We start from the raw sequence: 25,109 nt of genomic DNA on the forward strand, positions 1-25,109 counted from the left end.
GAATTGAATCGAAAAGAATCGAATGAAGAGAACCGAAAAGAATCGAATCGAATACAATCGAAAAGAATCGTATCGAATCGAATCGAATTGAATCGAAAAAATCGATTCTAATCGAATTGAATTGAATAGAACCGAATCGAACAGTACCGAGTCGAATTGATAAGATTCGAATCAAATAAAATCGAAAAGAATCTAATTGAAACGAAAAGAATCCAATCGAATCGAATTGAAAGGAATCGAATCGAAAAAATCGAATCGAAAAGAATCGAGTTGAGTTGAATCGAATCGAATCATATCGAATCGAAAAGAATCGAATCGAATCGAATGGAATTGAAAAGAATCGAATCGAACTGAATCGAAAAGAATCGAATCGAACTGAATAGAAAAGAATCGAATCGAAATGTAACAAATTGAATCCAAATGATCGAATCGAATCAAATCGAAAACAATCGAATCGAAACGAAAAGAATCGAATAGAATCGAACTGAAAATAATCGAATCGAATCGAATCGAACAGAATTGAATCGAACGAAAAGAATCTTATCGAATCGAATCGAAAAGAATCGAATCGAATCGAATGGAGAAGAATCAAATCGAACCGAATCGAAAAGAACTGAATCGAAAAGAATCGAATCGAAGAGAATCTAATCGAAACGAAAAGAATCAAATCGAATCCAAAAGAATAGAATCGAAACGAAAAGAGGCGAATCGAATCGAATCGAAAAGAAGCGAATAGAAAAAAATCGAATCGAATCGAATCGAAAAGAATCGAATTGAAAAGAATAGAATCGAAAAATTCGAATCGAATCAAATCGAAATGAATCGAATCGAATTAAATCGGTTGAAAAGATCGAATCAAAAAACATCAAAGAGAATCGAAACGAATCGAAACGAATCGAAACGAATCAAATCGAATTGAAAAGAATCGTATCAAATCAAATCTAAAAGAATCGAATCGAATCGAATCAAAAAGAATGGAATCGAATTGATTCGCATCGAAAAGAATCGATCGAATCGGATTGAATCGAAAAGAATCGAATCGAATCGAATCGAAGAATCGAATCGAATCGAATCGAAATTAATCGAAAAGAATCGAATCGAATCGAATCGAAAAGAATTGAATCGAAGAATATCAAATCGAATTGAAAAGAATTGACTCAAATCGAAAAGAATCGAATCGAAACACAAAGAATCGAATCGAATCGAATTCGAAAGAATCGAATTGAATTGAAATGAGAAGAATCGAATCGAATTGCATCGAATCGAAAATAATTGAATCGAATTGAATAAAAAATAATCAAATCGAGTCGAATGAAAAATAATTGGAATTGAATCGAATCGATAATCGAACCGAATCGAATCAAATCGAGTCGAATCGAAAATAATCGAATCGAATCAAATGGATTCAAAAACAATGAAATCGAATCGAATCGAAAAGAATCGAATTGAATCGAAAAGAATCAAACCGAATCAAAAAGAATCGAAAAGAATTGAATCAAGAAGAATCGAAATGAATTGAATCGAGTAGAATCAAATCGAAGCTAGGGTAAAAGAGTCGAATCGAATCAAAAATTATCTAAATCAATCCAATGAAATCCAAAAGAATTGAATCGAATCGAATCGAAAAGAATCGAATCGAAATGTAACAAATGGAATCCAAATGATCGAATCGAATCAAATCGAAAAGAATCGAATCGAAAAGAATCGAATTGAATTGAATCGATTCGAGAAGAATCGAATCGAAAAGAATCGAATCGTATCGAATCGAATCGAATCGAAAAGAATCGAATCGAAGAGAATCAAATCGAAACGAAAAGAATCGAATCGAATCGAATTGAAAAGAATTGAATCGAATCGAAAAGAATCGAATCGAAATGAAAAGAATCGAATCGAATCGATCGAAATGATCGAATTGAAAAGTATCGAGTTGAATCGAATCAAATCGAAAAGAATCAAATCGAATCGTATCGAATCAAAAAGAATCAAATCAAATCGAATCGAAAAGAATAGAATCGTATTTCATTGAATCAAAAAGAATTGAATCGAAAAGAATCGAGGCGAATCAAAACGAATCGAATCAAATCGAAAAGAACCGTATCAATTTGAATCGAAAATAATCGGATCGGATCTTATATACTTGAATCAAAAAGAATCGAGTCGATTCAAATCAAAAAAATCAAACCGAATAGAAAAGAATCGAATCGAAAAGAAAAGAATCGATTCAAATCGAAAACCGAAAGGAATCAAAACGATTCGAATGGATACGAAACGAATCGAATCGAAAATAATAGAATCGGATCGCACCGAATCGAAATGAAAATAATCAAATGGAATCGAATTGAAAATAACCGAATCAAATCAAATCGAAAATAATTGAAGCGGGGATCCCTGGGTGGCGCAGCGGTTTAGTGCCTGCCTTTGGCCCAGGGCGCGATCCTGGAGACCCGGGATCAAATCCCACATAGGGCTCCCGGTGCTTGGAGCTTGCTTCTCCCTCTGCCTATGTCTCTGCCTCTCTCTCTCTGTGACTATCATAAATAAATAAAAAATTTAGAAAAAAAAAGAAAATAATCGAAGCGAATCTAATAGAAAATAATCGATTCGCATTGAATCGAATCGAAAAACATCGAAATGAATTGAATTGAAAATAATGAAATCGAATGGAAAATAATCGAATCGAAAGTAATCTTACCGAATCGAAAATAATCGAATCGAATCGAATCGAAAATAATTGAACCGAGTCGATCGAATTGAGTTGAAAATAATCGAATCGAACCGAATTGAATCGAAAATAATCGAATCGAATCGAATAGAAAAGAATCGAATGGAATCGAAAAGAATCGAATCATATCGAATTGAATCGAAAAGAATCGAATCGTATCGAATGGAATCGAAAACAATCGAATCATATCGAATTGAATCGAAAAGAATCGAATGAAGAGAACCGAAAAGAATCGAATCGAATACAATCGAAAAGAATCGTATCGAATCGAATCGAATTGAATCGAAAAAATCGATTCTAATCGAATTGAATTGAATAGAACCGAATCGAACAGTACCGAGTCGAATTGATAAGATTCGAATCAAATAAAATCGAAAAGAATCTAATTGAAACGAAAAGAATCCAATCGAATCGAATTGAAAGGAATCGAATCGAAAAAATCGAATCGAAAAGAATCGAGTTGAGTTGAATCGAATCGAATCATATCGAATCGAAAAGAATCGAATCGAATCGAATGGAATTGAAAAGAATCGAATCGAACTGAATCGAAAAGAATCGAATCGAACTGAATAGAAAAGAATCGAATCGAAATGTAACAAATTGAATCCAAATGATCGAATCGAATCAAATCGAAAACAATCGAATCGAAACGAAAAGAATCGAATAGAATCGAACTGAAAATAATCGAATCGAATCGAATCGAACAGAATTGAATCGAACGAAAAGAATCTTATCGAATCGAATCGAAAAGAATCGAATCGAATCGAATGGAGAAGAATCAAATCGAACCGAATCGAAAAGAACTGAATCGAAAAGAATCGAATCGAAGAGAATCTAATCGAAACGAAAAGAATCAAATCGAATCCAAAAGAATAGAATCGAAACGAAAAGAGGCGAATCGAATCGAATCGAAAAGAAGCGAATAGAAAAAAATCGAATCGAATCGAATCGAAAAGAATCGAATTGAAAAGAATAGAATCGAAAAATTCGAATCGAATCAAATCGAAATGAATCGAATCGAATTAAATCGGTTGAAAAGATCGAATCAAAAAACATCAAAGAGAATCGAAACGAATCGAAACGAATCGAAACGAATCAAATCGAATTGAAAAGAATCGTATCAAATCAAATCTAAAAGAATCGAATCGAATCGAATCAAAAAGAATGGAATCGAATTGATTCGCATCGAAAAGAATCGATCGAATCGGATTGAATCGAAAAGAATCGAATCGAATCGAATCGAAGAATCGAATCGAATCGAATCGAAATTAATCGAAAAGAATCGAATCGAATCGAATCGAAAAGAATTGAATCGAAGAATATCAAATCGAATTGAAAAGAATTGACTCAAATCGAAAAGAATCGAATCGAAACACAAAGAATCGAATCGAATCGAATTCGAAAGAATCGAATTGAATTGAAATGAGAAGAATCGAATCGAATTGCATCGAATCGAAAATAATTGAATCGAATTGAATAAAAAATAATCAAATCGAGTCGAATGAAAAATAATTGGAATTGAATCGAATCGATAATCGAACCGAATCGAATCAAATCGAGTCGAATCGAAAATAATCGAATCGAATCAAATGGATTCAAAAACAATGAAATCGAATCGAATCGAAAAGAATCGAATTGAATCAAAAAGAATCAAACCGAATCAAAAGGAATCGAAAAGAATTGAATCAAGAAGAATCGAAATGAATTGAATCGAGTAGAATCAAATCGAAGCTAGGGTAAAAGAATCGAATCGAATCAAAAATTATCTAAATCAATCCAATGAAATCCAAAAGAATTGAATCGAATCGAATCGAAAAGAATCGAATCGAAATGTAACAAATGGAATCCAAATGATCGAATCGAATCAAATCGAAAAGAATCGAATCGAAAAGAATCGAATTGAATTGAATCGATTCGAGAAGAATCGAATCGAAAAGAATCGAATCGTATCGAATCGAATCGAATCGAAAAGAATCGAATCGAAGAGAATCAAATCGAAACGAAAAGAATCGAATCGAATCGAATTGAAAAGAATTGAATCGAATCGAAAAGAATCGAATCGAAATGAAAAGAATCGAATCGAATCGATCGAAATGATCGAATTGAAAAGTATCGAGTTGAATCGAATCAAATCGAAAAGAATCAAATCGAATCGTATCGAATCAAAAAGAATCAAATCAAATCGAATCGAAAAGAATAGAATCGTATTTCATTGAATCAAAAAGAATTGAATCGAAAAGAATCGAGGCGAATCAAAACGAATCGAATCAAATCGAAAAGAACCGTATCAATTTGAATCGAAAATAATCGGATCGGATCTTATATACTTGAATCAAAAAGAATCGAGTCGATTCAAATCAAAAAAATCAAACCGAATAGAAAAGAATCGAATCGAAAAGAAAAGAATCGATTCAAATCGAAAACCGAAAGGAATCAAAACGATTCGAATGGATACGAAACGAATCGAATCGAAAATAATAGAATCGGATCGCACCGAATCGAAATGAAAATAATCAAATGGAATCGAATTGAAAATAACCGAATCAAATCAAATCGAAAATAATTGAAGCGGGGATCCCTGGGTGGCGCAGCGGTTTAGTGCCTGCCTTTGGCCCAGGGCGCGATCCTGGAGACCCGGGATCAAATCCCACATAGGGCTCCCGGTGCTTGGAGCTTGCTTCTCCCTCTGCCTATGTCTCTGCCTCTCTCTCTCTGTGACTATCATAAATAAATAAAAAATTTAGAAAAAAAAAGAAAATAATCGAAGCGAATCTAATAGAAAATAATCGATTCGCATTGAATCGAATCGAAAAACATCGAAATGAATTGAATTGAAAATAATGAAATCGAATGGAAAATAATCGAATCGAAAGTAATCTTACCGAATCGAAAATAATCGAATCGAATCGAATCGAAAATAATTGAACCGAGTCGATCGAATTGAGTTGAAAATAATCGAATCGAACCGAATTGAATCGAAAATAATCGAATCGAATCGAATAGAAAAGAATCGAATGGAATCGAAAAGAATCGAATCATATCGAATTGAATCGAAAAGAATCGAATCGTATCGAATGGAATCGAAAACAATCGAATCATATCGAATTGAATCGAAAAGAATCGAATGAAGAGAACCGAAAAGAATCGAATCGAATACAATCGAAAAGAATCGTATCGAATCGAATCGAATTGAATCGAAAAAATCGATTCTAATCGAATTGAATTGAATAGAACCGAATCGAACAGTACCGAGTCGAATTGATAAGATTCGAATCAAATAAAATCGAAAAGAATCTAATTGAAACGAAAAGAATCCAATCGAATCGAATTGAAAGGAATCGAATCGAAAAAATCGAATCGAAAAGAATCGAGTTGAGTTGAATCGAATCGAATCATATCGAATCGAAAAGAATCGAATCGAATCGAATGGAATTGAAAAGAATCGAATCGAACTGAATCGAAAAGAATCGAATCGAACTGAATAGAAAAGAATCGAATCGAAATGTAACAAATTGAATCCAAATGATCGAATCGAATCAAATCGAAAACAATCGAATCGAAACGAAAAGAATCGAATAGAATCGAACTGAAAATAATCGAATCGAATCGAATCGAACAGAATTGAATCGAACGAAAAGAATCTTATCGAATCGAATCGAAAAGAATCGAATCGAATCGAATGGAGAAGAATCAAATCGAACCGAATCGAAAAGAACTGAATCGAAAAGAATCGAATCGAAGAGAATCTAATCGAAACGAAAAGAATCAAATCGAATCCAAAAGAATAGAATCGAAACGAAAAGAGGCGAATCGAATCGAATCGAAAAGAAGCGAATAGAAAAAAATCGAATCGAATCGAATCGAAAAGAATCGAATTGAAAAGAATAGAATCGAAAAATTCGAATCGAATCAAATCGAAATGAATCGAATCGAATTAAATCGGTTGAAAAGATCGAATCAAAAAACATCAAAGAGAATCGAAACGAATCGAAACGAATCGAAACGAATCAAATCGAATTGAAAAGAATCGTATCAAATCAAATCTAAAAGAATCGAATCGAATCGAATCAAAAAGAATGGAATCGAATTGATTCGCATCGAAAAGAATCGATCGAATCGGATTGAATCGAAAAGAATCGAATCGAATCGAATCGAAGAATCGAATCGAATCGAATCGAAATTAATCGAAAAGAATCGAATCGAATCGAATCGAAAAGAATTGAATCGAAGAATATCAAATCGAATTGAAAAGAATTGACTCAAATCGAAAAGAATCGAATCGAAACACAAAGAATCGAATCGAATCGAATTCGAAAGAATCGAATTGAATTGAAATGAGAAGAATCGAATCGAATTGCATCGAATCGAAAATAATTGAATCGAATTGAATAAAAAATAATCAAATCGAGTCGAATGAAAAATAATTGGAATTGAATCGAATCGATAATCGAACCGAATCGAATCAAATCGAGTCGAATCGAAAATAATCGAATCGAATCAAATGGATTCAAAAACAATGAAATCGAATCGAATCGAAAAGAATCGAATTGAATCAAAAAGAATCAAACCGAATCAAAAGGAATCGAAAAGAATTGAATCAAGAAGAATCGAAATGAATTGAATCGAGTAGAATCAAATCGAAGCTAGGGTAAAAGAATCGAATCGAATCAAAAATTATCTAAATCAATCCAATGAAATCCAAAAGAATTGAATCGAATCGAATCGAAAAGAATCGAATCGAAATGTAACAAATGGAATCCAAATGATCGAATCGAATCAAATCGAAAAGAATCGAATCGAAAAGAATCGAATTGAATTGAATCGATTCGAGAAGAATCGAATCGAAAAGAATCGAATCGTATCGAATCGAATCGAATCGAAAAGAATCGAATCGAAGAGAATATAATCGAAACGAAAAGAATCGAATCGAATCGAATCGAAAAGAATCGAATCGAAACGACAAGAGGCGAATCGAATCGAATCGAAAAGAATCGAATCGAAACGACAAGAGGCGAATCGAATCGAATCGAAAAGAATCAAATTGAAAAGAATCGAATCGAATTGAAAAGAATCGAATCGAAAAAATCGAATCGAATCGTATCGAATCGAAAAGAATCGAATCGAAAAGAATAGAATCGAATGGAATCGAATCGAAAAGAATCAATCGAATCGAATTGAATAGAAAAGAATCGAATAGATTCGAATCGACACGAATCGAAAAGAGTCGAAACGAATCGAATCGTATCAAAGCGAAAAGAATCGAATCGAATCAAAAAGAATCGAATCGAACTGAATCGAACAGACCGAAAAGAATCGAATCGAAGAGAATCGTATCGAATCGAATTGAATAGAACCGAAAGAATCGAATCGATTCCAATCGACCTGAATCGAAAAGAATCGAATCGAACAGTATCGAATCTAATTGAAATGAATCGAAAAAAATAAAATAGAAGAGAATCAAATCGAAACGAAAAGAATCGAATCGAATCGAATTGAAAAGAATTGAATCGAATCGAAAAGAATCGAATCGAAATGAAAAGAATCGAATCGAATCGATCGAAATGATCGAATTGAAAAGTATCGAGTTGAATCGAATCAAATCGAAAAGAATCAAATCGAATCGTATCGAATCAAAAAGAATCAAATCAAATCGAATCGAAAAGAATAGAATCGTATTTCATTGAATCAAAAAGAATTGAATCGAAAAGAATCGAGGCGAATCAAAACGAATCGAATCAAATCGAAAAGAACCGTATCAATTTGAATCGAAAATAATCGGATCGGATCTTATATACTTGAATCAAAAAGAATCGAGTCGATTCAAATCAAAAAAATCAAACCGAATAGAAAAGAATCGAATCGAAAAGAAAAGAATCGATTCAAATCGAAAACCGAAAGGAATCAAAACGATTCGAATGGATACGAAACGAATCGAATCGAAAATAATAGAATCGGATCGCACCGAATCGAAATGAAAATAATCAAATGGAATCGAATTGAAAATAACCGAATCAAATCAAATCGAAAATAATTGAAGCGGGGATCCCTGGGTGGCGCAGCGGTTTAGTGCCTGCCTTTGGCCCAGGGCGCGATCCTGGAGACCCGGGATCAAATCCCACATAGGGCTCCCGGTGCTTGGAGCTTGCTTCTCCCTCTGCCTATGTCTCTGCCTCTCTCTCTCTGTGACTATCATAAATAAATAAAAAATTTAGAAAAAAAAAGAAAATAATCGAAGCGAATCTAATAGAAAATAATCGATTCGCATTGAATCGAATCGAAAAACATCGAAATGAATTGAATTGAAAATAATGAAATCGAATGGAAAATAATCGAATCGAAAGTAATCTTACCGAATCGAAAATAATCGAATCGAATCGAATCGAAAATAATTGAACCGAGTCGATCGAATTGAGTTGAAAATAATCGAATCGAACCGAATTGAATCGAAAATAATCGAATCGAATCGAATAGAAAAGAATCGAATGGAATCGAAAAGAATCGAATCATATCGAATTGAATCGAAAAGAATCGAATCGTATCGAATGGAATCGAAAACAATCGAATCATATCGAATTGAATCGAAAAGAATCGAATGAAGAGAACCGAAAAGAATCGAATCGAATACAATCGAAAAGAATCGTATCGAATCGAATCGAATTGAATCGAAAAAATCGATTCTAATCGAATTGAATTGAATAGAACCGAATCGAACAGTACCGAGTCGAATTGATAAGATTCGAATCAAATAAAATCGAAAAGAATCTAATTGAAACGAAAAGAATCCAATCGAATCGAATTGAAAGGAATCGAATCGAAAAAATCGAATCGAAAAGAATCGAGTTGAGTTGAATCGAATCGAATCATATCGAATCGAAAAGAATCGAATCGAATCGAATGGAATTGAAAAGAATCGAATCGAACTGAATCGAAAAGAATCGAATCGAACTGAATAGAAAAGAATCGAATCGAAATGTAACAAATTGAATCCAAATGATCGAATCGAATCAAATCGAAAACAATCGAATCGAAACGAAAAGAATCGAATAGAATCGAACTGAAAATAATCGAATCGAATCGAATCGAACAGAATTGAATCGAACGAAAAGAATCTTATCGAATCGAATCGAAAAGAATCGAATCGAATCGAATGGAGAAGAATCAAATCGAACCGAATCGAAAAGAACTGAATCGAAAAGAATCGAATCGAAGAGAATCTAATCGAAACGAAAAGAATCAAATCGAATCCAAAAGAATAGAATCGAAACGAAAAGAGGCGAATCGAATCGAATCGAAAAGAAGCGAATAGAAAAAAATCGAATCGAATCGAATCGAAAAGAATCGAATTGAAAAGAATAGAATCGAAAAATTCGAATCGAATCAAATCGAAATGAATCGAATCGAATTAAATCGGTTGAAAAGATCGAATCAAAAAACATCAAAGAGAATCGAAACGAATCGAAACGAATCGAAACGAATCAAATCGAATTGAAAAGAATCGTATCAAATCAAATCTAAAAGAATCGAATCGAATCGAATCAAAAAGAATGGAATCGAATTGATTCGCATCGAAAAGAATCGATCGAATCGGATTGAATCGAAAAGAATCGAATCGAATCGAATCGAAGAATCGAATCGAATCGAATCGAAATTAATCGAAAAGAATCGAATCGAATCGAATCGAAAAGAATTGAATCGAAGAATATCAAATCGAATTGAAAAGAATTGACTCAAATCGAAAAGAATCGAATCGAAACACAAAGAATCGAATCGAATCGAATTCGAAAGAATCGAATTGAATTGAAATGAGAAGAATCGAATCGAATTGCATCGAATCGAAAATAATTGAATCGAATTGAATAAAAAATAATCAAATCGAGTCGAATGAAAAATACTTGGAATTGAATCGAATCGATAATCGAACCGAATCGAATCAAATCGAGTCGAATCGAAAATAATCGAATCGAATCAAATGGATTCAAAAACAATGAAATCGAATCGAATCGAAAAGAATCGAATTGAATCGAAAAGAATCAAACCGAATCAAAAGGAATCGAAAAGAATTGAATCAAGAAGAATCGAAATGAATTGAATCGAGTAGAATCAAATCGAAGCTAGGGTAAAAGAATCGAATCGAATCAAAAATTATCTAAATCAATCCAATGAAATCCAAAAGAATTGAATCGAATCGAATCGAAAAGAATCGAATCGAAATGTAACAAATGGAATCCAAATGATCGAATCGAATCAAATCGAAAAGAATCGAATCGAAAAGAATCGAATTGAATTGAATCGATTCGAGAAGAATCGAATCGAAAAGAATCGAATCGTATCGAATCGAATCGAATCGAAAAGAATCGAATCGAAGAGAATATAATCGAAACGAAAAGAATCGAATCGAATCGAATCGAAAAGAATCGAATCGAAACGACAAGAGGCGAATCGAATCGAATCGAAAAGAATCGAATCGAAACGACAAGAGGCGAATCGAATCGAATCGAAAAGAATCAAATTGAAAAGAATCGAATCGAATTGAAAAGAATCGAATCGAAAAAATCGAATCGAATCGTATCGAATCGAAAAGAATCGAATCGAAAAGAATAGAATCGAATGGAATCGAATCGAAAAGAATCAATCGAATCGAATTGAATAGAAAAGAATCGAATAGATTCGAATCGACACGAATCGAAAAGAGTCGAAACGAATCGAATCGTATCAAAGCGAAAAGAATCGAATCGAATCAAAAAGAATCGAATCGAACTGAATCGAACAGACTGAAAAGAATCGAATCGAAGAGAATCGTATCGAATCGAATTGAATAGAACCGAAAGAATCGAATCGATTCCAATAGACCTCAATCGAAAAGAATCGAATCGAACAGTATCGAATCTAATTGAAATGAATCGAAAAAAATAAAATAGAAGAGAATCAAATCGAAACGAAAAGAATCGAATCGAATCGAATTGAAAAGAATTGAATCGAATCGAAAAGAATCGAATCGAAATGAAAAGAATCGAATCGAATCGATCGAAATGATCGAATTGAAAAGTATCGAGTTGAATCGAATCAAATCGAAAAGAATCAAATCGAATCGTATCGAATCAAAAAGAATCAAATCAAATCGAATCGAAAAGAATAGAATCGTATTTCATTGAATCAAAAAGAATTGAATCGAAAAGAATCGAGGCGAATCAAAACGAATCGAATCAAATCGAAAAGAACCATATCAATTTGAATCGAAAATAATCGGATCGGATCTTATATACTTGAATCAAAAAGAATCGAGTCGATTCAAATCAAAAAAATCAAACCGAATAGAAAAGAATCGAATCGAAAAGAAAAGAATCGATTCAAATCGAAAACCGAAAGGAATCAAAACGATTCGAATGGATACGAAACGAATCGAATCGAAAATAATAGAATCGGATCGCACCGAATCGAAATGAAAATAATCAAATGGAATCGAATTGAAAATAACCGAATCAAATCAAATCGAAAATAATTGAAGCGGGGATCCCTGGGTGGCGCAGCGGTTTAGTGCCTGCCTTTGGCCCAGGGCGCGATCCTGGAGACCCGGGATCAAATCCCACATAGGGCTCCCGGTGCTTGGAGCTTGCTTCTCCCTCTGCCTATGTCTCTGCCTCTCTCTCTCTGTGACTATCATAAATAAATAAAAAATTTAGAAAAAAAAAGAAAATAATCGAAGTGAATCTAATAGAAAATAATCGATTCGCATTGAATCGAATCGAAAAACATCGAAATGAATTGAATTGAAAATAATGAAATCGAATGGAAAATAATCGAATCGAAAGTAATCTTACCGAATCGAAAATAATCGAATCGAATCGAATCGAAAATAATTGAACCGAGTCGATCGAATTGAGTTGAAAATAATCGAATCGAACCGAATTGAATCGAAAATAATCGAATCGAATCGAATAGAAAAGAATCGAATGGAATCGAAAAGAATCGAATCATATCGAATTGAATCGAAAAGAATCGAATGAAGAGAACCGAAAAGAATCGAATCGAATACAATCGAAAAGAATCGTATCGAATCGAATCGAATTGAATCGAAAAAATCGATTCTAATCGAATTGAATTGAATAGAACCGAATCGAACAGTACCGAGTCGAATTGATAAGATTCGAATCAAATAAAATCGAAAAGAATCTAATTGAAACGAAAAGAATCCAATCGAATCGAATTGAAAGGAATCGAATCGAAAAAATCGAATCGAAAAGAATCGAGTTGAGTTGAATCGAATCGAATCATATCGAATCGAAAAGAATCGAATCGAATCGAATGGAATTGAAAAGAATCGAATCGAACTGAATCGAAAAGAATCGAATCGAACTGAATAGAAAAGAATCGAATCGAAATGTAACAAATTGAATCCAAATGATCGAATCGAATCAAATCGAAAACAATCGAATCGAAACGAAAAGAATCGAATAGAATCGAACTGAAAATAATCGAATCGAATCGAATCGAACAGAATTGAATCGAACGAAAAGAATCTTATCGAATCGAATCGAAAAGAATCGAATCGAATCGAATGGAGAAGAATCAAATCGAACCGAATCGAAAAGAACTGAATCGAAAAGAATCGAATCGAAGAGAATCTAATCGAAACGAAAAGAATCAAATCGAATCCAAAAGAATAGAATCGAAACGAAAAGAGGCGAATCGAATCGAATCGAAAAGAAGCGAATAGAAAAAAATCGAATCGAATCGAATCGAAAAGAATCGAATTGAAAAGAATAGAATCGAAAAATTCGAATCGAATCAAATCGAAATGAATCGAATCGAATTAAATCGGTTGAAAAGATCGAATCAAAAACATCAAAGAGAATCGAAACGAATCGAAACGAATCGAAACGAATCAAATCGAATTGAAAAGAATCGTATCAAATCAAATCTAAAAGAATCGAATCGAATCGAATCAAAAAGAATGGAATCGAATTGATTCGCATCGAAAAGAATCGATCGAATCGGATTGAATCGAAAAGAATCGAATCGAATCGAATCGAAGAATCGAATCGAATCGAATCGAAATTAATCGAAAAGAATCGAATCGAATCGAATCGAAAAGAATTGAATCGAAGAATATCAAATCGAATTGAAAAGAATTGACTCAAATCGAAAAGAATCGAATCGAAACACAAAGAATCGAATCGAATCGAATTCGAAAGAATCGAATTGAATTGAAATGAGAAGAATCGAATCGAATTGCATCGAATCGAAAATAATTGAATCGAATTGAATAAAAAATAATCAAATCGAGTCGAATGAAAAATACTTGGAATTGAATCGAATCGATAATCGAACCGAATCGAATCAAATCGAGTCGAATCGAAAATAATCGAATCGGATCAAATGGATTCAAAAACAATGAAATCGAATCGAATCGAAAAGAATCGAATTGAATCGAAAAGAATCAAACCGAATCAAAAGGAATCGAAAAGAATTGAATCAAGAAGAATCGAAATGAATTGAATCGAGTAGAATCAAATCGAAGCTAGGGTAAAAGAATCGAATCGAATCAAAAATTATCTAAATCAATCCAATGAAATCCAAAAGAATTAAATCGAATCGAATCGAAAAGAATCGAATCGAAATGTAACAAATGGAATCCAAATGATCGAATCGAATCAAATCGAAAAGAATCGAATCGAAAAGAATCGAATTGAATTGAATCGATTCGAGAAGAATCGAATCGAAAAGAATCGAATCGTATCGAATCGAATCGAATCGAAAAGAATCGAATCGAAGAGAATATAATCGAAACGAAAAGAATCGAATCGAATCGAATCGAAAAGAATCGAATCGAAACGACAAGAGGCGAATCGAATCGAATCGAAAAGAATCGAATCGAAACGACAAGAGGCGAATCGAATCGAATCGAAAAGAATCAAATTGAAAAGAATCGAATCGAATTGAAAAGAATCGAATCGAAAAAATCGAATCGAATCGTATCGAATCGAAAAGAATCGAATCGAAAAGAATAGAATCGAATGGAATCGAATCGAAAAGAATCAATCGAATCGAATTGAATAGAAAAGAATCGAATAGATTCGAATCGACACGAATCGAAAAGAGTCGAAACGAATCGAATCGTATCAAAGCGAAAAGAATCGAATCGAATCAAAAAGAATCGAATCGAACTGAATCGAACAGACCGAAAAGAATCGAATCGAAGAGAATCGTATCGAATCGAATTGAATAGAACCGAAACAATCGAATCGATTCCAATCGACCTGAATCGAAAAGAATCGAATCGAACAGTATCGAATCGAATTGAAATGAATCGAAAAAAATAAAATAGAAGAGAATCAAATCGAAACGAAAAGAATCGAATCGAATCGAATTGAAAAGAATTGAATCGAATCGAAAAGAATCGAATCGAAATGAAAAGAATCGAATCGAATCGATCGAAATGATCGAATTGAAAAGTATCGAGTTGAATCGAATCAAATCGAAAAGAATCAAATCGAATCGTATCGAATCAAAAAGAATCAAATCAAATCGAATCGAAAAGAATAGAATCGTATTTCATTGAATCAAAAAGAATTGAATCGAAAAGAATCGAGGCGAATCAAAACGAATCGAATCAAATCGAAAAGAACCGTATCAATTTGAATCGAAAATAATCGGATCGGATCTTATATACTTGAATCAAAAAGAATCGAGTCGATTCAAATCAAAAAAATCAAACCGAATAGAAAAGAATCGAATCGAAAAGAAAAGAATCGATTCAAATCGAAAACCGAAAGGAATCAAAACGATTCGAATGGATACGAAACGAATCGAATCGAAAATAATAGAATCGGATCGCACCGAATCGAAATGAAAATAATCAAATGGAATCGAATTGAAAATAACCGAATCAAATCAAATCGAAAATAATTGAAGCGGGGATCCCTGGGTGGCGCAGCGGTTTAGTGCCTGCCTTTGGCCCAGGGCGCGATCCTGGAGACCCGGGATCAAATCCCACATAGGGCTCCCGGTGCTTGGAGCTTGCTTCTCCCTCTGCCTATGTCTCTGCCTCTCTCTCTCTGTGACTATCATAAATAAATAAAAAATTTAGAAAAAAAAAGAAAATAATCGAAGCGAATCTAATAGAAAATAATCGATTCGCATTGAATCGAATCGAAAAACATCGAAATGAATTGAATTGAAAATAATGAAATCGAATGGAAAATAATCGAATCGAAAGTAATCTTACCGAATCGAAAATAATCGAATCGAATCGAATCGAAAATAATTGAACCGAGTCGATCGAATTGAGTTGAAAATAATCGAATCGAACCGAATTGAATCGAAAATAATCGAATCGAATCGAATAGAAAAGAATCGAATGGAATCGAAAAGAATCGAATCATATCGAATTGAATCGAAAAGAATCGAATCGTATCGAATGGAATCGAAAACAATCGAATCATATCGAATTGAATCGAAAAGAATCGAATGAAGAGAACCGAAAAGAATCGAATCGAATACAATCGAAAAGAATCGTATCGAATCGAATCGAATTGAATCGAAAAAATCGATTCTAATCGAATTGAATTGAATAGAACCGAATCGAACAGTACCGAGTCGAATTGATAAGATTCGAATCAAATAAAATCGAAAAGAATCTAATTGAAACGAAAAGAATCCAATCGAATCGAATTGAAAGGAATCGAATCGAAAAAATCGAATCGAAAAGAATCGAGTTGAGTTGAATCGAATCGAATCATATCGAATCGAAAAGAATCGAATCGAATCGAATGGAATTGAAAAGAATCGAATCGAACTGAATCGAAAAGAATCGAATCGAACTGAATAGAAAAGAATCGAATCGAAATGTAACAAATTGAATCCAAATGATCGAATCGAATCAAATCGAAAACAATCGAATCGAAACGAAAAGAATCGAATAGAATCGAACTGAAAATAATCGAATCGAATCGAATCGAACAGAATTGAATCGAACGAAAAGAATCTTATCGAATCGAATCGAAAAGAATCGAATCGAATCGAATGGAGAAGAATCAAATCGAACCGAATCGAAAAGAACTGAATCGAAAAGAATCGAATCGAAGAGAATCTAATCGAAACGAAAAGAATCAAATCGAATCCAAAAGAATAGAATCGAAACGAAAAGAGGCGAATCGAATCGAATCGAAAAGAAGCGAATAGAAAAAAATCGAATCGAATCGAATCGAAAAGAATCGAATTGAAAAGAATAGAATCGAAAAATTCGAATCGAATCAAATCGAAATGAATCGAATCGAATTAAATCGGTTGAAAAGATCGAATCAAAAAACATCAAAGAGAATCGAAACGAATCGAAACGAATCGAAACGAATCAAATCGAATTGAAAAGAATCGTATCAAATCAAATCTAAAAGAATCGAATCGAATCGAATCAAAAAGAATGGAATCGAATTGATTCGCATCGAAAAGAATCGATCGAATCGGATTGAATCGAAAAGAATCGAATCGAATCGAAGAATCGAATCGAATCGAATCGAAATTAATCGAAAAGAATCGAATCGAATCGAATCGAAAAGAATTGAATCGAAGAATATCAAATCGAATTGAAAAGAATTGACTCAAATCGAAAAGAATCGAATCGAAACACAAAGAATCGAATCGAATCGAATTCGAAAGAATCGAATTGAATTGAAATGAGAAGAATCGAATCGAATTGCATCGAATCGAAAATAATTGAATCGAATTGAATAAAAAATAATCAAATCGAGTCGAATGAAAAATAATTGGAATTGAATCGAATCGATAATCGAACCGAATCGAATCAAATCGAGTCGAATCGAAAATAATCGAATCGAATCAAATGGATTCAAAAACAATGAAATCGAATCGAATCGAAAAGAATCGAATTGAATCGAAAAGAATCAAACCGAATCAAAAAGAATCGAAAAGAATTGAATCAAGAAGAATCGAAATGAATTGAATCGAGTAGAATCAAATCGAAGCTAGGGTAAAAGAATCGAATCGAATCAAAAATTATCTAAATCAATCCAATGAAATCCAAAAGAATTGAATCGAATCGAATCGAAAAGAATCGAATCGAAATGTAACAAATGGAATCCAAATGATCGAATCGAATCAAATCGAAAAGAATCGAATCGAAAAGAATCGAATTGAATTGAATCGATTCGAGAAGAATCGAATCGAAAAGAATCGAATCGTATCGAATCGAATCGAAAAGAATCGAATCGAAGAGAATATAATCGAAACGAAAAGAATCGAATCGAATCGAATCAAAAAGAATCGAATCAAAAACAAAAAACAAAAAAAAGAATCGAATCGAAACGACAAGAGGCGAATCGAATCGAATCGAAAAGAATCAAATTGAAAAGAATCGAATCGAATTGAAAAGAATCGAATCGAAAAAATCGAATCGAATCGTATCGAATCGAAAAGAATCGAATCGAAAAGAATAGAATCGAATGGAATCGAATCGAAAAGAATCAATCGAATCGAATTGAATAGAAAAGAATCGAATAGATTCGAATCGACACGAATCGAAAAGAGTCGAATCGAAACACAAAGAATCGAATCGAATCGAATTCGAAAGAATCGAATTGAATTGAAATGAGAAGAATCGAATCGAATTGCATCGAATCGAAAATAATTGAATCGAATTGAATAAAAAATAATCAAATCGAGTCGAATGAAAAATAATTGGAATTGAATCGAATCGATAATCGAACCGAATCGAATCAAATCGAGTCGAATCGAAAATAATCGAATCGAATCAAATGGATTCAAAAACAATGAAATCGAATCGAATCGAAAAGAATCGAATTGAATCAAAAAGAATCAAACCGAATCAAAAAGAATCGAAAAGAATTGAATCAAGAAGAATCGAAATGAATTGAATCGAGTAGAATCAAATCGAAGCTAGGGTAAAAGAATCGAATCGAATCAAAAATTATCTAAATCAATCCAATGAAATCCAAAAGAATTGAATCGAATCGAATCGAAAAGAATCGAATCGAAATGTAACAAATGGAATCCAAATGATCGAATCGAATCAAATCGAAAAGAATCGAATCGAAAAGAATCGAATTGAATTGAATCGATTCGAGAAGAATCGAATCGAAAAGAATCGAATCGTATCGAATCGAATCGAATCGAAAAGAATCGAATCGAAGAGAATATAATCGAAACGAAAAGAATCGAATCGAATCGAATCAAAAAGAATCGAATCAAAAAAAAAAAACAAAAAAAAGAATCGAATCGAAACGACAAGAGGCGAATCGAATCGAATCGAAAAGAATCAAATTGAAAAGAATCGAATCGAATTGAAAAGAATCGAATCGAAAAAATCGAATCGAATCGTATCGAATCGAAAAGAATCGAATCGAAAAGAATAGAATCGAATGGAATCGAATCGAAAAGAATCAATCGAATCGAATTGAATAGAAAAGAATCGAATAGATTCGAATCGACACGAATCGAAAAGAGTCGAATCGAAACACAAAGAATCGAATCGAATCGAATTCGAAAGAATCGAATTGAATTGAAATGAGAAGAATCGAATCGAATTGCATCGAATCGAAAATAATTGAATCGAATTGAATAAAAAATAATCAAATCGAGTCGAATGAAAAATAATTGGAATTGAATCGAATCGATAATCGAACCGAATCGAATCAAATCGAGTCGAATCGAAAATAATCGAATCGAATCAAATGGATTCAAAAACAATGAAATCGAATCGAATCGAAAAGAATCGAATTGAATCGAAAAGAATCAAACCGAATCAAAAAGAATCGAAAAGAATTGAATCAAGAAGAATCGAAATGAATTGAATCGAGTAGAATCAAATCGAAGCTAGGGTAAAAGAATCGAATCGAATCAAAAATTATCTAAATCAATCCAATGAAATCCAAAAGAATTGAATCGAATCGAATCGAAAAGAATCGAATCGAAATGTAACAAATGGAATCCAAATGATCGAATCGAATCAAATCGAAAAGAATCGAATCGAAAAGAATCGAATTGAATTGAATCGATTCGAGAAGAATCGAATCGAAAAGAATCGAATCGTATCGAATCGAATCGAATCGAAAAGAATCGAATCGAAGAGAATATAATCGAAACGAAAAGAATCGAATCGAATCGAATCAAAAAGAATCGAATCGAAACGACAAGAGGCGAATCGAATCGAATCGAAAAGAATCGAATCGAAACGACAAGAGGCGAATCGAATCGAATCGAAAAGAATCAAATTGAAAAGAATCGAATCGAATTGAAAAGAATCGAATCGAAAAAATCGAATCGAATCGTATCGAATCGAAAAGAATCGAATCGAAAAGAATAGAATCGAATGGAATCGAATCGAAAAGAATCAATCGAATCGAATTGAATAGAAAAGAATCGAATAGATTCGAATCGACACGAATCGAAAAGAGTCGAAACGAATCGAATCGTATCAAAGCGAAAAGAATCGAATCGAATCAAAAAGAATCGAATCGAACTGAATCGAAAAGAATCGAATCGAACAGACCGAAAAGAATCGAATCGAAGAGAATCGTATCGAATCGAATTGAATAGAACCGAAAGAATCGAATCGATTCCAATCGACCTGAATCGAAAAGAATCGAATCGAACAGTATCGAATCGAATTGAAATGAATCGAAAAAAATAAAATAGAAGAGAATCAAATCGAAACGAAAAGAATCGAATCGAATCGAATTGAAAAGAATTGAATCGAATCGAAAAGAATCGAATCGAAATGAAAAGAATCGAATCGAATCGATCGAAATGATCGAATTGAAAAGTATCGAGTTGAATCGAATCAAATCGAAAAGAATCAAATCGAATCGTATCGAATCAAAAAGAATCAAATCAAATCGAATCGAAAAGAATAGAATCGTATTTCATTGAATCAAAAAGAATTGAATCGAAAAGAATCGAGGCGAATCAAAACGAATCGAATCAAATCGAAAAGAACCGTATCAATTTGAATCGAAAATAATCGGATCGGATCTTATATACTTGAATCAAAAAGAATCGAGTCGATTCAAATCAAAAAAATCAAACCGAATAGAAAAGAATCGAATCGAAAAGAAAAGAATCGATTCAAATCGAAAACCGAAAGGAATCAAAACGATTCGAATGGATACGAAACGAATCGAATCGAAAATAATAGAATCGGATCGCACCGAATCGAAATGAAAATAATCAAATGGAATCGAATTGAAAATAACCGAATCAAATCAAATCGAAAATAATTGAAGCGGGGATCCCTGGGTGGCGCAGCGGTTTAGTGCCTGCCTTTGGCCCAGGGCGCGATCCTGGAGACCCGGGATCAAATCCCACATAGGGCTCCCGGTGCTTGGAGCTTGCTTCTCCCTCTGCCTATGTCTCTGCCTCTCTCTCTCTGTGACTATCATAAATAAATAAAAAATTTAGAAAAAAAAAGAAAATAATCGAAGCGAATCTAATAGAAAATAATCGATTCGCATTGAATCGAATCGAAAAACATCGAAATGAATTGAATTGAAAATAATGAAATCGAATGGAAAATAATCGAATCGAAAGTAATCTTACCGAATCGAAAATAATCGAATCGAATCGAATCGAAAATAATTGAACCGAGTCGATCGAATTGAGTTGAAAATAATCGAATCGAACCGAATTGAATCGAAAATAATCGAATCGAATCGAATAGAAAAGAATCGAATGGAATCGAAAAGAATCGAATCATATCGAATTGAATCGAAAAGAATCGAATCGTATCGAATGGAATCGAAAACAATCGAATCATATCGAATTGAATCGAAAAGAATCGAATGAAGAGAACCGAAAAGAATCGAATCGAATACAATCGAAAAGAATCGTATCGAATCGAATCGAATTGAATCGAAAAAATCGATTCTAATCGAATTGAATTGAATAGAACCGAATCGAACAGTACCGAGTCGAATTGATAAGATTCGAATCAAATAAAATCGAAAAGAATCTAATTGAAACGAAAAGAATCCAATCGAATCGAATTGAAAGGAATCGAATCGAAAAAATCGAATCGAAAAGAATCGAGTTGAGTTGAATCGAATCGAATCATATCGAATCGAAAAGAATCGAATCGAATCGAATGGAATTGAAAAGAATCGAATCGAACTGAATCGAAAAGAATCGAATCGAACTGAATAGAAAAGAATCGAATCGAAATGTAACAAATTGAATCCAAATGATCGAATCGAATCAAATCGAAAACAATCGAATCGAAATGAAAAGAATCGAATAGAATCGAACTGAAAATAATCGAATCGAATCGAATCGAACAGAATTGAATCGAACGAAAAGAATCTTATCGAATCGAATCGAAAAGAATCGAATCGAATCGAATGGAGAAGAATCAAATCGAACCGAATCGAAAAGAACTGAATCGAAAAGAATCGAATCGAAGAGAATCTAATCGAAACGAAAAGAATCAAATCGAATCCAAAAGAATAGAATCGAAACGAAAAGAGGCGAATCGAATCGAATCGAAAAGAAGCGAATAGAAAAAAATCGAATCGAATCGAATCGAAAAGAATCGAATTGAAAAGAATAGAATCGAAAAATTCGAATCGAATCAAATCGAAATGAATCGAATCGAATTAAATCGGTTGAAAAGATCGAATCAAAAAACATCAAAGAGAATCGAAACGAATCGAAACGAATCGAAACGAATCAAATCGAATTGAAAAGAATCGTATCAAATCAAATCTAAAAGAATCGAATCGAATCGAATCAAAAAGAATGGAATCGAATTGATTCGCATCGAAAAGAATCGATCGAATCGGATTGAATCGAAAAGAATCGAATCGAATCGAAGAATCGAATCGAATCGAATCGAAATTAATCGAAAAGAATCGAATCGAATCGAATCGAAAAGAATTGAATCGAAGAATATCGAATCGAATTGAAAAGAATTGACTCAAATCGAAAAGAATCGAATCGAAACACAAAGAATCGAATCGAATCGAATTCGAAAGAATCGAATTGAATTGAAATGAGAAGAATCGAATCGAATTGCATCGAATCGAAAATAATTGAATCGAATTGAATAAAAAATAATCAAATCGAGTCGAATGAAAAATAATTGGAATTGAATCGAATCGATAATCGAACCGAATCGAATCAAATCGAGTCGAATCGAAAATAATCGAATCGAATCAAATGGATTCAAAAACAATGAAATCGAATCGAATCGAAAAGAATCGAATTGAATCGAAAAGAATCAAACCGAATCAAAAAGAATCGAAAAGAATTGAATCAAGAAGAATCGAAATGAATTGAATCGAGTAGAATCAAATCGAAGCTAGGGTAAAAGAATCGAATCGAATCAAAAATTATCTAAATCAATCCAATGAAATCCAAAAGAATTGAATCGAATCGAATCGAAAAGAATCGAATCGAAATGTAACAAATGGAATCCAAATGATCGAATCGAATCAAATCGAAAAGAATCGAATCGAAAAGAATCGAATTGAATTGAATCGATTCGAGAAGAATCGAATCGAAAAGAATCGAATCGTATCGAATCGAATCGAAAAGAATCGAATCGAAGAGAATATAATCGAAACGAAAAGAATCGAATCGAATCGATCAAAAAGAATCGAATCAAAAAAAAAAAAAACAAAAAAAAGAATCGAATCGAAACGACAAGAGGCGAATCGAATCGAATCGAAAAGAATCAAATTGAAAAGAATCGAATCGAATTGAAAAGAATCGAATCGAAAAAATCGAATCGAATCGTATCGAATCGAAAAGAATCGAATCGAAAAGAATAGAATCGAATGGAATCGAATCGAAAAGAATCAATCGAATCGAATTGAATAGAAAAGAATCGAATAGATTCGAATCGACACGAATCGAAAAGAGTCGAAACGAATCGAATCGTATCAAAGCGAAAAGAATCGAATCGAATCAAAAAGAATCGAATCGAACTGAATCGAAAAGAATCGAATCGAACAGACCGAAAAGAATCGAATCGAAGAGAATCGTATCGAATCGAATTGAATAGAACCGAAAGAATCGAATCGATTCCAATCGACCTGAATCGAAAAGAATCGAATCGAACAGTATCGAATCGAATTGAAATGAATCGAAAAAAATAAAATAGAAGAGAATCAAATCGAAACGAAAAGAATCGAATCGAATCGAATTGAAAAGAATTGAATCGAATCGAAAAGAATCGAATCGAAATGAAAAGAATCGAATCGAATCGATCGAAATGATCGAATTGAAAAGTATCGAGTTGAATCGAATCAAATCGAAAAGAATCAAATCGAATCGTATCGAATCAAAAAGAATCAAATCAAATCGAATCGAAAAGAATAGAATCGTATTTCATTGAATCAAAAAGAATTGAATCGAAAAGAATCGAGGCGAATCAAAACGAATCGAATCAAATCGAAAAGAACCGTATCAATTTGAATCGAAAATAATCGGATCGGATCTTATATACTTGAATCAAAAAGAATCGAGTCGATTCAAATCAAAAAAATCAAACCGAATAGAAAAGAATCGAATCGAAAAGAAAAGAATCGATTCAAATCGAAAACCGAAAGGAATCAAAACGATTCGAATGGATACGAAACGAATCGAATCGAAAATAATAGAATCAGATCGCACCGAATCGAAATGAAAATAATCAAATGGAATCGAATTGAAAATAACCGAATCAAATCAAATCGAAAATAATTGAAGCGGGGATCCCTGGGTGGCGGAGCGGTTTAGTGCCTGCCTTTGGCCCAGGGCGCGATCCTGGAGACCCGGGATCAAATCCCACATAGGGCTCCCGGTGCTTGGAGCTTGCTTCTCCCTCTGCCTATGTCTCTGCCTCTCTCTCTCTGTGACTATCATAAATAAATAAAAAATTTAGAAAAAAAAGAAAATAATCGAAGCGAATCTAATAGAAAATAATCGATTCGCATTGAATCGAATCGAAAAACATCGAAATGAATTGAATTGAAAATAATGAAATCGAATGGAAAATAATCGAATCGAAAGTAATCTTACCGAATCGAAAGTAATCGAATCGAATCGAATCGAAAATAATTGAACCGAGTCGATCGAATTGAGTTGAAAATAATCGAATCGAACCGAATTGAATCGAAAATAATCGAATCGAATCGAATAGAAAAGAATCGAATGGAATCGAAAAGAATCGATTCATATCGAATTGAATCGAAAAGAATCGAATCGTATCGAATGGAATCGAAAACAATCGAATCATATCGAATTGAATCGAAAAGAATCGAATGAAGAGAACCGAAAAGAATCGAATCGAATACAATCGAAAAGAATCGTATCGAATCGAATCGAATTGAATCGAAAAAATCGATTCTAATCGAATTGAATTGAATAGAACCGAATC

The sequence above is a fragment of the Canis aureus genome, chromosome 35 (genome assembly GCF_053574225.1).
Source record: "Canis aureus isolate CA01 chromosome 35, VMU_Caureus_v.1.0, whole genome shotgun sequence".
NCBI lineage: Eukaryota > Metazoa > Chordata > Mammalia > Carnivora > Canidae > Canis > Canis aureus.